This window comes from Rhinoraja longicauda, chromosome 16 (assembly GCF_053455715.1).
Source record: "Rhinoraja longicauda isolate Sanriku21f chromosome 16, sRhiLon1.1, whole genome shotgun sequence".
NCBI classification, from domain to species: Eukaryota; Metazoa; Chordata; class Chondrichthyes; order Rajiformes; family Arhynchobatidae; genus Rhinoraja; species Rhinoraja longicauda.
This window is the reverse complement of record NC_135968.1, coordinates 5765676-5780640: the sequence shown is the minus strand read 5'-3', so window position 1 is coordinate 5780640 and position 14965 is coordinate 5765676.

Here is a 14965-nt window from a genome sequence, read left to right as displayed (position 1 = left end):
ATTTTTGCCTTGCCTATTTATGTCCCTGTCCAAAAAACGTTTAAAACTGGCGCAAGCATCTGATTCCAACACCTTTACCTGCACACTCCAGATACCAACCATTCTCACGGATACCCTTCATGTTTCTTCCTCTCACTTGAAATCTCGTGCATTTGATACCTCATACCATTTGCAACGCTTCTGACGATCAATCCGATCTACATCGCGTGCAATCTTATATTTTTTATCACCCTCCTTGGTTGTAGAGGAAAATAAAACAGTTCGGTACAGGGAACAAAGGGCTCGAACCCATTGTCTCTCTGTTCATCAACGTTCCTTAGTCCCAATCATTTACTGAAACTTTTTGACACCTATCTCACCACAAAATGCACCACCTCACGTTTATTCAGATTGATCCATCTGCCAATGCCCATCCAAATTTCCATCTGATCTCTACTCGGCTGTAGACTTAGAAATACTTCCTTGCTCTCCACACCATCGCCATTTTTTGTATAAAGACAAATGCACCACTCTTATCTCCAGCATTCACAGCTACGTTGTTAATATGTATCACCAAACATATCACCGATTTTGGATTATCATGCCAACTCAACGTGGATGCAAGTGCCTTAACATCAACATTATAAAACCTCGTCAGTCCTAAGCTGGAGTCCTGGATGAGCTCGTGGTCGACAAGGTAAAACAAGAATGTGACATTGGTGGGAATATGCAAAGGTTGTCGCCTGGGACGGAGCAGTTCAGGCAAAATGTGAGACTGGATAATATAGATCTGCATTTCGCTGTACCAGAGGAGGTTAAGAGAGAACATGATGGTGTAGACTGCAGGAAACTTCTACCGGTGTCACAAAGTGGATACATGTAGAAGTCAATGTTTTAGGGTAAGGAGGGTGGGGGGTTGAGATTCCACGGAAATTTTGTGGAAACCTCTTCACGCAGGATGTGGTAAGTACTTGGAATACATTGCCTGATGGCTTGCTTGAAGCTGAGTTGCTGGCAGCATTTAGGAAATCAGCAGATAAACGCAAGAATCCCCGTGGGGTCGAGGACTTTGTTCCCATACTGTACAAATCTATCATTATATGACTATGTGGATCGGCTTATCATGTGGGACTTGTCCAAGGCCTCACCAAAGTTTATGTGGACAACATCTACTGCCATCACATGATCGGGTACCTCCTCAAGATATTCAATCAAATTATTTAGCCAGGACATGCAGGCCCAAGGATATTTTGAATGTTCCTAATTCGTCCACGTCTTCCCACTGAATAATAATCACGTACCTTGGATTTTTGACTAATAAATTCCCTGCTGCTATTCCCCGGCTCACCGATCTGTATTTACCCGAGTTATCCATTCTCCCCTTCCTTAATAAAGGAAGAGTATTAGCTATCTTCCAGAATTCTGTTTCCTCGGCTGAAACTAAAGAAAAATGTTACAATTTCCATCACCGTCCTCCCACTGACCTTCTTTGATTCCCGTAGCATTCCGGAATATACAATGCATTCAGAAAGTATTCAGACCCTTCACTTTTTCCACATTTTGCTACATAACAGCAAATTTAAAAATGGATTAAATTCTTTTTATTATCATCAATCCACACACAATACCCCATAATAAAAAAGCCGAAACAGGTATTTTTTTGCAAAGTAATTAAATAGAAAATACTGAAATATCATATTTACATAAGTATTCAGACTCTCCACTCAGTACTTCGTTGAGGCATCTTTAGCAGCGATTTCAGCCTCAAGTCTTCTTGAATATGACGCTACAAGCTCGGCACACATGTATTTGGGTAATTTATCCCATTCTTCTCTGCAGATCATCTCAAGCGCAGTCAGGTTGGATGAGGAGAGTCGATGCACAGCTATATTCAGGCCCCTCCAGAGGTGTTCGATCGGGTTCAAGCCCGGGCTCCGGTTGGGGCACTCAAGGACATTCACAGACTTATCTCGAAGCCACTCCAGCGATGTCTTGGCTGTGTGCTTAGGGTCGTTGTCCTGTTGGAAGATGAACCTCCGCCCCAGTCTGAGGCCCAGAAGACTCTAGAGCAGGTTTTCATCAAATATCTCTCTGTACTTTGCTCCGTTCATCTTTCCCGCGATCCTGACTAGTCTCCCAGTTTCTGCCGCAGAAAAACATCCCCACAGCATGATGCTGCCACCACCATGCTTCACCGTAGGTATGGTATTGGCCAGGTGATGAGCGGTGCCGCTTGGCATTCAGGCCACAGAATTCAATCTTGGTTTCATCAGACCAGAGAATCTTGTTTCTCATGGTCTGAAAGTCCTTTAGGTGCCCTTTGGCAAACTCCAAGCGGCTGTCATGTGCCTTTTACTGAGGAGTGGGTTCCGTCTGGCCACGCCACCATAAAGGCCAGATTCGTGGAGTGCTGCAGATATAGTTGTCCTTCTGGAAGGTTCTGCCATCTTCACAGAGGAACTCTGGAGCTGTGTCAGAGTGACCATCGGGTTCTTGGTCACTTCCCTGACCAAGGCCCTTCTCCCCCAATTGCTCAGTTTGGCTAGGTGGCCAGCTCTATGAAGAGTCCAGGTGGTTCCAAAGTTCTTCCATTTAAGATTGAAGGAGGCCACTGTGCTCTTCGGGACCTGCAATGCTGCAGAAATTGTTTTATACCCTTCCCCAGATCTGTGTCTCGACACAATCCTGTCTCGGAAGTCTACGGACAATTCCTTCGTCTTCATGGTTTGATGTGTGCTCTGATATGCAGTGTCAACTATGGAATCTTATATGGACGGGTGTGTGCCTTTCCAAATCATGTCCAATCAATTTATTTTACCACTGTTGGAATCTAATCAAGTTGTAGAAACTTCTCAAGGATAATCAATGGAAACAGGATGAACCTAAGCTCAATTTTGAGTGTCAAAGCAAAGGGTCTGAATACTTATGGAAATGTAATATTTCAGTTATTTATTTTAAATTATTTTGCAAAAATTTCTAAACACCTGTTTTCGCTTTTTTATTATGGGATATTGTGTGTATTATTATGGGGTATTTAAAAAATGAATTTAATCCTTTTTAAAATAAGGCTGTAACGTAGTAAAATGTGGAAAAGGTGAAGGGGTCTGAATGCTTTCTGAATACACTGTAGATCATATGATCCTGGAGATACATGTTCTGAGTTCTCCTTTTTAATTCTCCTGCTTTACTCGAGCCCCATACCACTCCACCGATTCATAAATCCTCTCTGAAGGAAATCAATCTTTCTTACCAATAACATCGCCAAAATGAAACTTTGGTCATATTGACACCGAAACCTTGGTAAAAATCTCAATTGGTTTCGTTCAAATACCTGTTTCCACACTACTCCTTAAATCTCTTGTTTTTCTCGTACAATTGGGTCCGTCTTAATTCAGACCCATTTCTCCGATTTTATGTTTGCCCTTTTGCATGACTATCTTTGGACTAAAACGCACGATCACTTCCAAAGAATCGCTCCCATTCTTATTCCTTTCATAGGAATCAAAAACCGAAAATCAAACCCTCGGAAGCTCCACATTTGATTTTTTGTAAATAAAATATACGTTGGATAATAAATTCGCACCAGGCAACATCTGTAGATGTAGGAACAGTTTTCACGTTTGCGTGTGACAATATTTTACCAAACCCAGGTAGATTCAGCAATAAACAGGATTTATGTTGCAGAGCCAAGGCATTTTACAACAGAATGAAAGAGTGGCAAGTAACGTCGTATAGTTAATTGGGACACGAGGGGAGCCAGATGCTGCGTACTGAATCCTATGCAAAAATGTCGCGCGGAACTCAGTAGACCAGGTGAAGAGACAGGGAAAGACGACATTTCATGTCGGAACACTTCTTCCTGCATCGGTCCGAAGAAAGTTCCCGATCGAAACGTGCTCTGTTAATTCCTTCCACGGATGCTGCGTGGCCTGCTGAATTCCTACAGGAGTATGTATTGTGTTTTTGCTCGTCTATGAGTACAAGTGTTCCTGCGCCAGCAAAAGAGAGTGGTTCCGTTTGGATGGCACTGGACAGGTGTCTGCTTCACGTTCGTTATTTCCGCCATTGCAGAATTTACAGACATTGTGGCATCTGATACACGAATAGCGAACCACGATTTTTGCAGAGGTTTCAGCAACTCAAAACATGCACTGCAGGAGTTCCAGCTTTCCTTTCTACTGTCTCACGCTCACTTTTTAACTAACTAAAAATGTCTGTCTCTCCAACAGCAAATCTGGCTGTGATCGCGATCCTTATCCGTGGAAGATGCGGCCTTTCCAGATGCATCACCTTCTACCTAGTGTCAATGGCCGTGACTGATCTCTTTGTTCTTCTCACGGCTGTGGTGTTTAACCGCATTTTAGGTATCTATCACCCATTGAGTTTCATTTCAATCACACCGGTTTGCAGCCTAAACTTAGCTCTTATTGTTGCGTTTCGAGATGGTTCCGTGTGGCTCACCGTCGCGTTCACCTTTGATCGATATGTAGCCATTTGTTGCCAAAAACTGAAAGCAAAATACTGCTCTGAAAAAACGGCCCAGGTGCTTGTCGGAACGATTTGTGCTGTCAGCTGCGTTACACATATCCCTTATTACTTTATATATGAGCCGATATCCATTATTGACGGGGTACCGTGGATCTGCAGCATAAAACCAATATTTTATACCTCATCGGCATGGGTTGCATTTGCCTCTTTTCACCGGACGTTTACCCCGTGCCTTGCATTCATTCTTATCTTATTGTTCAACGCACTCACCGTCAGAAACATCCTAGTGACTATTAAAGTCCGAAAAAGACTCTTGGTCAAAAAAAGTGCAGAGAAGCAAGCTGACGCAGAAACAGAGAGCCGGAAGAAATCTATTGTTTTGCTCTTTTGCATATCAGGTGGTTTCATCCTATTGTGGTTTTTGTTTCTTATCCGATTCCTTTACGCCCGTATTGCGAAGCTTAGTTATTTCTCGGGCTCCAGTTTGAACAATTCAAAGTTTCTTATGGAAGAAACAGCATTCATGCTTCAACTTCTGAGTTTTTGCATTAATCCGTTTATATATGTAGGGACCCAGAATCAGTTCAGAATGGAGTTGAAGAATTTGGTTAAATATCCAGTTAATCTCATTGGTAGATCGTTCATATGATCATATTCGGTTACTTTGTATTTATAGTCCTCTGTTGTGTGATACGTAACGAAACAAATATAACTGTGTCTTGGACATGCAATTATTCCGCTATCTTTGTCTTAGCGGTAACAGAAAACGAAACAGGAGTCGACAATTTCTATCTCCTTCACAAACCGCATATGCACTGATTCCCTTAATACAGCATATTTCAATGCAAACAATATTCATATGTGAGATGTCTCATACTTGTTAAATGCACGATTTTATTCGTGTGGGCTTATGTATGTAATGTAACTGCAAGTGATGAAACTCGTAATGTGCGGCGCGACAATAATATAAAAATCAACATGGGCTCGACGTATCTATTAAGTACTTTGGATTTTGCACCGAACATAATATTTAACAAAATTGGCGATCTATCCCTTCCTCGGACCGTTTACCTGGACCTCTTAATGATTCTTCCTTACTCTTGTTTGCAGCAATATCTCTTCCTCCTCGTCATGGCCTTCCCCACATTCACCCACCACAAAACCTTTCTCTCCTTCTGGCTCCATCATTTTATATTACGCACTTGCTCAAGTACCCCGGTCTATTTTAACGGTTTATTTCAGTGTGCTATCCGGCCGCCTTCCTCCTTTTGCAATAAGGATCCTTTGCATTCAATCGTTATTTTCTCTCTCAGCTGCCGGAGCAACATTTTCTGTGCAAACCACAACCATTGTTTCTTATTATGTTATCAATGCATTTGACTTCAGAGTGAGAGCTCTTGAAACATGTTCTGGCTGCGGCTTCTCTCCGACCATTGCGGAAAACACTTGAGCAGGGGATTTGGCGCTCAATTTAAATCTTCTTTCCCTCTGACTGACCTACTCCCAGCCCATACTCGCTCTCGCTGCTTCTGCCTGCAGCTTCACTCCGACCTTCACGGCAAACACTTGAACTGGGTCTTTGGCGCTCTTTTATTTATCTTCTTTTCCTCTGACTTACCTACTTCCGGCCAATACTCGCTCTCGCTGCTTCTGGCTGCTGCTTCTGTCCGACCTTCACGGAAAACACTTGAACCGGGCCTTTCGCGCTCTTTTTTCCTCACATATGTTTTTATTGTGTTTTCACAGAGATATACACAAAACAGTACAACAACATCAACATAAATAAAATAAGAAAAATAAAAAAAATTAAATATATATATAATAAAACGGTGCCACACTTACCAAATAAAAAATTTAAAAAGTACCGATGATCGATTGTCTGGAAATATTTCAATATTCATACAAACATATTATCTAGGTGGAACCGCTCCACCAGCCCGTTAGCTTGCGGATGATAGGCCGTGGTATGATGGCCGTCTTGAGCACGTCGTCAGGGCGTACCGGAATCCGGTGAGAGCCCCGCACCAGGTCGACCTTGGAAAAAGACTCAGCCCCGGCCAGATGGGCGTTAAAGTCCTGGATATGCGGAAACGGGTACTGATCCGTAGTCGTGGCGTCATTGAGTCGTCTGTAATCCCCACAAGGCCTCTAGCCTCCTGACGCCTTGGGCACCATGTGCAATGGGGACGCCCACGGATTGATGGAGCGCTGGACAATCCCGATGGCCTCCATCTGGCGTAACTCCTCCCTGGCGATACGGAGCTTGTCAGGGGGAGGTCTGCGCGCACGTGCGTGGAGCGGCGGTCCGGAGGTGAGGATATGGCGCACCATTCCGTGCTTGGGGGTCGCCGACCAAAATTTGGGGGGGGTCAATATATCGTGAAAGTCCGACAATATCTGGGCATAGAAATTGTCCATGGAAGACACCGTGTTGCGGCGTGGCGCAGCTGATGCAGCTGGGCGTAAGGAGATCGACTCCATCTTTGCAGCGTAGACCAGGCGCTGCCCCCTTACACCCACCAACAGGATTGAGCCGGGAGAAAATCAGCGCCCAACATCGGCGACTGTAAAGGTCCAGGTGAAATGACAGAGACAAAAAATAAGCGGGACCGTGCGAACCCCATACGTCCAGATGGGGCTGCCATTCACAGTAATGAGCGAGTGTCGAATCCCGATGGGGGCAAAACGCTCACCTCCACCCGGGTGTCAACGAGGAACCGGTGCCCCGAATGTCGGTCCCAAGCGTAGAGACGGTGTATCTGGCCAGCCGCCAATAGTCGCTGTTTATTTTGTATTTAAGTAGTTGTACAAACAAGGAGATTAACAAACCAGGCTATACTTATTCACAAAATGCTGGAGTAACTCAGCAGGTCAGGCAGCATCTCGGGAGAGAAGGAATGGGTGACGTTTCGGGTCGAGACCCTTCTTCAGACTGATGTCAGGGGGGCGGGACAAGGGAAGGATATAGGTGGAGACAGGAAGATAGAGGGAGATCTGGGAAGGAGGAGGAGAAGGGAGGGACAGAGGAGCTATCTGAAGTTGGAGAAGTGGACGTTCATACCACCGGGCTGCAAACTGCCCAGGCGAAATATGAGGTGCTGCTCCTCCAATTTCCGGCGGGCCTCACTATGGCACTGGAGGAGGCTCATGACAGAGAGGTCCGACTGGGAATGGGAGGGGGAGTTAAAGTGCTGGGCCACCGGGAGATCAGTTTTCTTAATACGGACCGAGCGCAGGTGTTCAGCGAAGCAATCGCCAAGCCTGCGCTTGGTTTCGCCGATATAAATAAGTTGACATCTAGAGCAGCGGATGCAATAGATGAGGTTGGAGGAGGTGCAGGTGAACCTCTGTCTCACCTGGAAAGACTGTTTGGGTCCTTTGATGGAGTTGAGGGGGGAGGTAAAGGGACAGGTGTTGCATCTCGTGCGGTTGCAGGGGAAAGTGCCCGGGGTTGGGGTGGTTTGGATAGGAAGGGACGAGTGGACCAGGGAGTTACGGAGGGAACGGTCTCTGCGGAACGCAGAGATGGGAGGGGATGGGAAGATATGGCCAGTGGTGGGGTCCCGTTGTAGGTGACGGAAATGTTGGTGGATGATATGTTGGATCTGCTGGCTGGTGGGGTGGAAGGTGAGGACGAGGGAGATCCTGTCCTTGTTGCGAGTAGGGGGAGGGGGAGCAAAAGCGGAGCTGCGGGATGTAGAAGAGACCCTAGTGAGAGCCTCATCTATAATGGAGGAGGGGAAGCCCCGTTTTCTGAAGAACGAGAACATCTCGGAAGCCCTAGTGTGAAACATCTCATCCCGGGCGCAGTTGCGGCGTAGACGGAGGAATTGGGAGTAGGGGATAGACTTTTTGCAGGGAACGGTGGGAAAATGTGTAGTCCAGATAGCTGTGCGAGTCAGTGGCTTTATAGTAAATGTCCGTCACTAGTCTGTCTCCTGTGATGGAGATGGTGAGGTCCAGAAACGGGAGGGAGATGTCAGAGATAGTCCAGGTATATTTAAGGGCAGGATGGAAATTGGAGGTGAAGTGTATGAAGTCGGTGAGTTCTGCGTGGGTGCAAGAGGTAGCACCAATGCAGTCGTCGATGTAGCGGAGGTAGAGTTCGGGGATGGGGCCAGTGTACGTCTGGAACAGGGATTGTTCGACGTACCCGGCAAAGAAGCAGGCGTAGCTAGGGCCCATGCGAGTGCCCATAGCTACGCCTCTGGTTTGGAGGAAGTGGGAGGAGTCAAAGGAGAAGTTGTTGAGGGTAAGAACCAGCTCTGCTAGGCGGAGGAGAGTGTTGGTCGATGGGGATTGGCTGGTTCTACGGTCGAGGAAGAAACGGAGGGCTTCGAGACCATCCTTGTGCGGGATGCAAGTGTAGAGTGACTGGACATCCATGGTGAAGATGAGGGAGTGGGGGCCTGGGAACCGGAAGTTATCGAGGAGATGGAGAGCGTGTGAGGTGTCTTGGACGTAGCTGGGGAGGGATTTAACCAGGGGGATAGGATGGAGTAGAGGTAGGTAGAGATAAGTTCGGTGGGGCATGAGCAGGCAGAGACAATGGGTCTGACGGCACAGTTATGTTTGTGGATTTTGGGTAGGAGGTAGAATCGGGCCGTGCGGGGCTGGGGAACTATGAGATTGGAGGCACTGGGGGGTAGATCGCGGGAGATGATGAGGTCAGTGATGGTGCTGCTGATAAAGGTCTGGTGTTTATCAGTGGGGTCATGGTCCAGGGATAGGTAGGAAGAGGTGTCTGATAGTTGTCGTCTGGCCTCGGTCCGGTAGAGGTCAGCACGCCAGACTACCACAGCCCGTCCCTTGTCAGCGGGTTTGATGATTAAGTCCGGGTTGTTGCGGAGTGAGTGGAGGGCTGCACGTTCAGGAGGGGAGAGGTTGGAGTTAGTGAGGGGAGTGGAGAATTTAAGGCGGCTAATGTCAAGCCGTCAGTTTGAGATAAAAAGTTCTAGTGAGGGTAGTTGGCCAGACGGGGAGGTCCAAGAGGAGGGGGTCCATTGGAGACGTGCGAAGGGGGCGGGACTCCTTACCATCAGTGGGGGGTCGGGACTCCTTACCATGGTAAAAGGCTCGGAGGCGGTGGCGGCGGAAGAAGAGCTCCACGTCATGGCGGACGCGGAACTCGTTGATGTGGGGGCGGAGTAAGGCCTCTGCTGAGGACCGACCGTTCGGTGTCTGAAAGGGGGAGGTCAGGGGGGATGGTGAACACCCGGCAATGGTGGGGGTTGGCGTCGGATGGAGGCAGGGGGGCAGGTGGAGGCGATGTATGGTGGGATGGTGGTGGGAAAGCAGGGCAGAGGGGGGCATGAGGACCAATGTGGTGAGTACTTGGGGTCAACTGGCTGGAGGGGGAAGGGGAGACCCAGTGGAACGCCTGCTGCAGTTACCTGTAGTAGGGGGTGGGCAATAGGACCCAGCAGTGCTGAAGGACTCTGCCTGGTTGGGGCTGTGGGCCCAGCGCGGTGTCTGTGAGCCGGGTGGAGCTGCAGCCTGTTGTTGGTCCCGGGGCCGGGTACAGCGACGGCTGTGACCTGCTGCTGGGCGGTGGAGCGGCGCGGGTCGAAACGGTCGCTGGGGGAGGCCCGCGGGGACGCGGAGCCCGGGTAAGTGGCGGTCGGCCCGGTCAGCGGATGGCCGGGGAAAGCGTGGGCGGCGGTGAAGGGGTCGGGAAGGTCGGCGGCAGCGGTTAAAGGGTCGGGAAGGACGTGGGCGGCAGCGGCGGTGCAGAGGCCTCGCTCGTCGGCGGCAGCGGCCCCGGGGAGGCGGTGGAGGTCGGCGGCGGCAGCCTCAGGTAAGCCTCGGCAATCGGCGGCCCCGGGGAGGCGGTGGAGGTCGGCGTCGGCGGCAGCGGCCCCGGGGAGGCGGTGGAGGTCGGCTTCGGCGGCAGCGGCCCCGGGGAGGCGGTGGAGGTCGACGGCAGCGGCGGTGGAAGCTTCAGGGGGGCCTCGGACATCGGCGGCAACGGCCCCGGGGAGGCGGTGGAGGTCGGCGGTGGTCGCAGTGGACCCGGGAAGGCGGTGGAGGTCGGTGGTGACGGCCTCAGGTAGGCCTAGGCAGTCAGCGACCCTGGGGAGGTGGTGGAGGTCGGCGGCGGCGGCCCCGGGGAGGCGGTGGGTGGTGACGGCCTCAGGTAGGCCTCGGCAGTCGGCGGTGGCGGCCCCGGGGAGGCGGTGGAGGTCGGTGGTGACGGCCTCAGGTAGACCTCGGCAGGCGGCGGCCCCGGGGAGGCGGTGAGGAGCGGTACTGCACCTGGTGGCAGCAATGGCGCTGCGGGCCTCTGCCTCGTGGTGTGCGGACCGGCGGTGCGGAGCAGCGGTGGAGTTCCGGGCCTGTGGGCGGTCGAGTCGCTGCCGAGGAGTGTCGGTGGAGGCATCTGTCTGGAGGCGGGATAGTTTGCGAGCCTTTGTGGAGTCCAGGTAGGTGAAGAATCGAGTGTTGAGGGCGTGGATCCGGCGTAGGATGAAGTATAGTTGGGGCCCGTTGCAGGTGTGGGTTAGTGAGGCCCGGAGCTGTGGGAGAGTCAGAGAGAGGGCCTGCTGGTGCCTGCGCATCCCAGCCAGGGTACAACGTAGGGCACGGAAAGAAAACTGTTCAGAGAAGTGGCAGATGGTCTTTTGGAGACGGTAGTCCGGGTTGGGTCCGAATTGGGAGGTCTGGAAACGGAGCTGGAAACCACGAGGCAGAAGAGGGAGGTGCAGGCAAGTCCCAAGGAAGCAGATGTGGCTGTGGTAGCGAGTCTGGGTCAAGATGTGGTCGTAGAGTAGGAGGGCAGGAGAAATCACAGAGGGGGAGCAGCGAGAGAGCATGTTGGTAAACTCTCGTCGAAGAGAGGAGGAGAACTTCTTCAAAGTGGACATACCTCGAAGAGAAATCGCAGTGGAGCAACCAGTAGTATAAGAAAATAACTGCAGATGCTGGTACAAATCGATTTATTCACAAAATGCTGGAGTAACTCAGCAGGTCAGGCAGCATCTCGGGAGAGAAGGAATGGGTGACGTTTCGGGTCGAGACCCTTCTTCAGACTGATGTCAGGGGGCGGGACATAGGAAGGATATAGGTGGAGACAGGAAGATAGAGGGAGATCTGGGAAGGAGGAGGAGAAGGGAGGGACAGAGGAGCTATCTGAAGTTGGAGAAGTCGACGTTCATACCACCGGGCTGCAAACTGCCCAGGCGAAATATGAGGTGCTGCTCCTCCAATTTCCGGCGGGCCTCACTATGGCGGAGGCCCATGACAGAGAAGTCAGACTGGGAATGGGAGGGGAAGTTAAAGTGCTGGGCCACCGGGAGATCAGTTTTGTTAATGCGGACCGAGCGCAGATGTTCAGCGAAGCGATCGCCGAGCCTGCGCTTGGTTTCGCCGATATAAATAGGTTGACACCTAGAGCAGCGGATGCAATAGATGAGGTTGGAGGAGGTGCAGGTGAACCTCTGTCTCGCCTGGAAAGACTGTTTGGGCTATACTTATTTTGCATACGTCGCAGCTGGCTGCTCTGTCCCTGGTCTGGTCCCAGGTCTCAGGTTTTTCCAGTCGATGGTCTGTCCAGGTCAAATCCCAGGTCTGATAAGAACTGTATACTCTCCCTTCCTGTATCTGGCCACTCCCAGTCCGTTATGCCCATATATATACTCCACCCTGTAACATCTAATGACCGCCGCCAAGTGGCCAAAATAAAAACACAAGATATATCTAGACAAAATAATATAGTATGCCAACAGTAGCTATCCTAAATATAAATGGCTCGTACAATGACCAATTGCATTTTAACTTCTGGTGTGTTTCAAACTCACACTACCTCCGTCCTGCAACCGGACCTGGCGTTAAACATACAAAATCAAATTATTATAATGGAGTGAATGATAACCAGGTAATTCTAACGTGTATATTGCACATTTGTTCATTTTTACCATTAAAATAACTGCTGTTAATCTAACAGTATCTGGTCAAAATTCATATGTAATTATTTAAGCAATGGTATTAAATAACACAGCCCCGATTTCGGTGCTGCTTAATTTGTCACTTTGTAAAAACGATAAAATATTTACCTTATTCCCCTTTAAAGTCATTCCTCTTACCTCAAACCTTTGTCCTTGTGCGTTTGATATCATCAGCATGGCGAAATGTTTCTGACTATCTACCCTATCTAGATTTTTCGTAATCCTATGTAATTCTATCATCTCACCCGCCCACGTCATTCACTCCAGCGAAAACAACCCCAGACGATCTAATCACTCCTCGCATCTTGGAGACAGCACTCCCTTCTGCAACTGGATCCTCGATTTCCTGATCAACAGAAAACAATCAGTGAGGATAGGTGAAATCATCCTCTACGAATGTCCCCAAAATTGGTGCCCCCAAAAAATGTGTAATCAGCTCTCAACTTTACTTCTTATACACGCATGACAGTGCACCCAAATACTAATCCAACTCAAATCACAAATTCGTAGACGGCACCACATTAGGTGGGCCGGCTATCATATAATGACGAGGCGGAGTACAGGTAGCAGTTGGAGAAACTCGTAACCTGTTTCCTCAATGCCAGCAAGACAAAGGAGGTTGTGGTGGGCTTCAGCAAGTGAGGCGGCACACCTACGCCGGTAGACATTGACGGCGCTGAAGTAGAGATGATTGAAGGCTCCAAGTTCCCAGCAGCACATGCTTCTCCTGGACCAGCCATATCAAAGCAATGGCCAAGATAGGACCCCATAGCTTCTACTTGCTTAGAAGGCTTAGGACGTTTAGCATGTCCCCAACAACTCTCACCAACTTTTACAAATGCACCGTAGTGCATTTTTTATCGGGGTGCATCACAGCATTGTTTGGAAACAGGTCCATCCAAGACCGCCGGAAATTGCAGAGAATTGTGGATACAGCCCAGACCACCACGCCAACCAAGCTCCCTCCCATTAACGCCACCTACATTTCATGCTGCCTGTGTAAGTCACCAGCATAATCAATGACGAGCTTCACCCCGGACATTTCTTCTTCTCCCGTCTCCCATCAGGCAAATGGTCCGGAAGTGTGAAAACGCATACTGTAGATTCAGGACCAATTTCGTCCCATTTGTACTCACGATACTGAAACATCGTATCACCAACCAGTGAGAGATTCTGACATACCATCCATCTCACTGGAGACCCTCTGACTATTGTTAATCGGAAATTAAACATTCTCTTTAACCTGTATCTGAAATGGGCGACAGAATAGAATTGTCATTCAGGACGCACTGGGAAAAGTAGCTATACTTTTGGAATGGTTTACAGCCAAAGCACGTGACGTTGCTCAATTAAGCACCGGAAGAATGAAGGGCGGGAAGCGAAACTTGGCAAAGTTTTATTTTGACTCGTTGTGCTAAAATCACGTACTTCTGCCTTAACAAATGTTAGCCTGGAAATTGTTATTATAAGTGTGAATGTAATTACGTCTTAAACAGTATTTCAAAATCACCTTATCTCCCCTTGCAAATTAGTTGCGAGTAATACGTCATAATCTATATATACCCCAACATGTCAACAATAAACGCATCTCCATGAGCAGCTTCTTCGGTTCAATTGGTGGAAGCATGAATTGCTATACCATTTAGCTGTGTACCTAACCTCAATCATATGTATGGAAATGTTTTGCGTGCAGTGCAGAGTGCGATCATAAACGTGATGGAAGTGTACGGAATACCGGAAGGCCGCCTGTTCGCCATTTATTATCCTATCATTGCAGCGATCGGCATTCCACGTGAAAGTCATCAAGTAGCAATTAGTCACAGACATCACTGCTGAACTGCATCGTTACTCGTATTGCACGTGTAATAAAACATGTCTACTCACAGAATAGTGAGATTGGATATTTTGTTTGAAAGAGATATTTACGCCATTGCGACAGGTGTATTGTATTCGTGGTTGTCGTTTTATTTGGTGCTTTAAAACAATGCCAATGAATTATCGCAGTGTTACTCTTTACTTCAACCCCAATTCCTCGTTTACGTCCATTGAGCTTCGGTAATGGTACAGATGTATTCAGCAATCTTTCATACAGAAGAAGAGAAGATAATAGATTAATGGAAAGGTTGGAATGTCAAATACATCATTATTTGTCTCCATTTGTGAATCATTCAGCAAAGTAAACCAAAGCAAGACTATTCTTCTCGTATAGTCTACAGTTGTATCTTCATACTTGTACACAGAACACGAAACCAGCACAGTGCAGGGTGGCGTCCAATGGCCCACAATATCTCCTTTGAACTTTCCAACTCTAAAATTAAATATATGGCTTCGACTATTTTATTTATCTATTTCCGGAAAAGGTGCTGACTGTGACTCTATCTCATAATTGTATAACGTTTTTATGCTGCCTGCTGCAGAAAAAAATCCCAACTTTGTCCAAACTCTCGGGATACCTAACACCAACAAATCTAGGGCAGCATTCTGGTAAACCCCTTTTGCAAAGCCCCCATTTCTTCATATTTTAGAAAGTATTCTAAAAAGTCCTTACAAAAAAT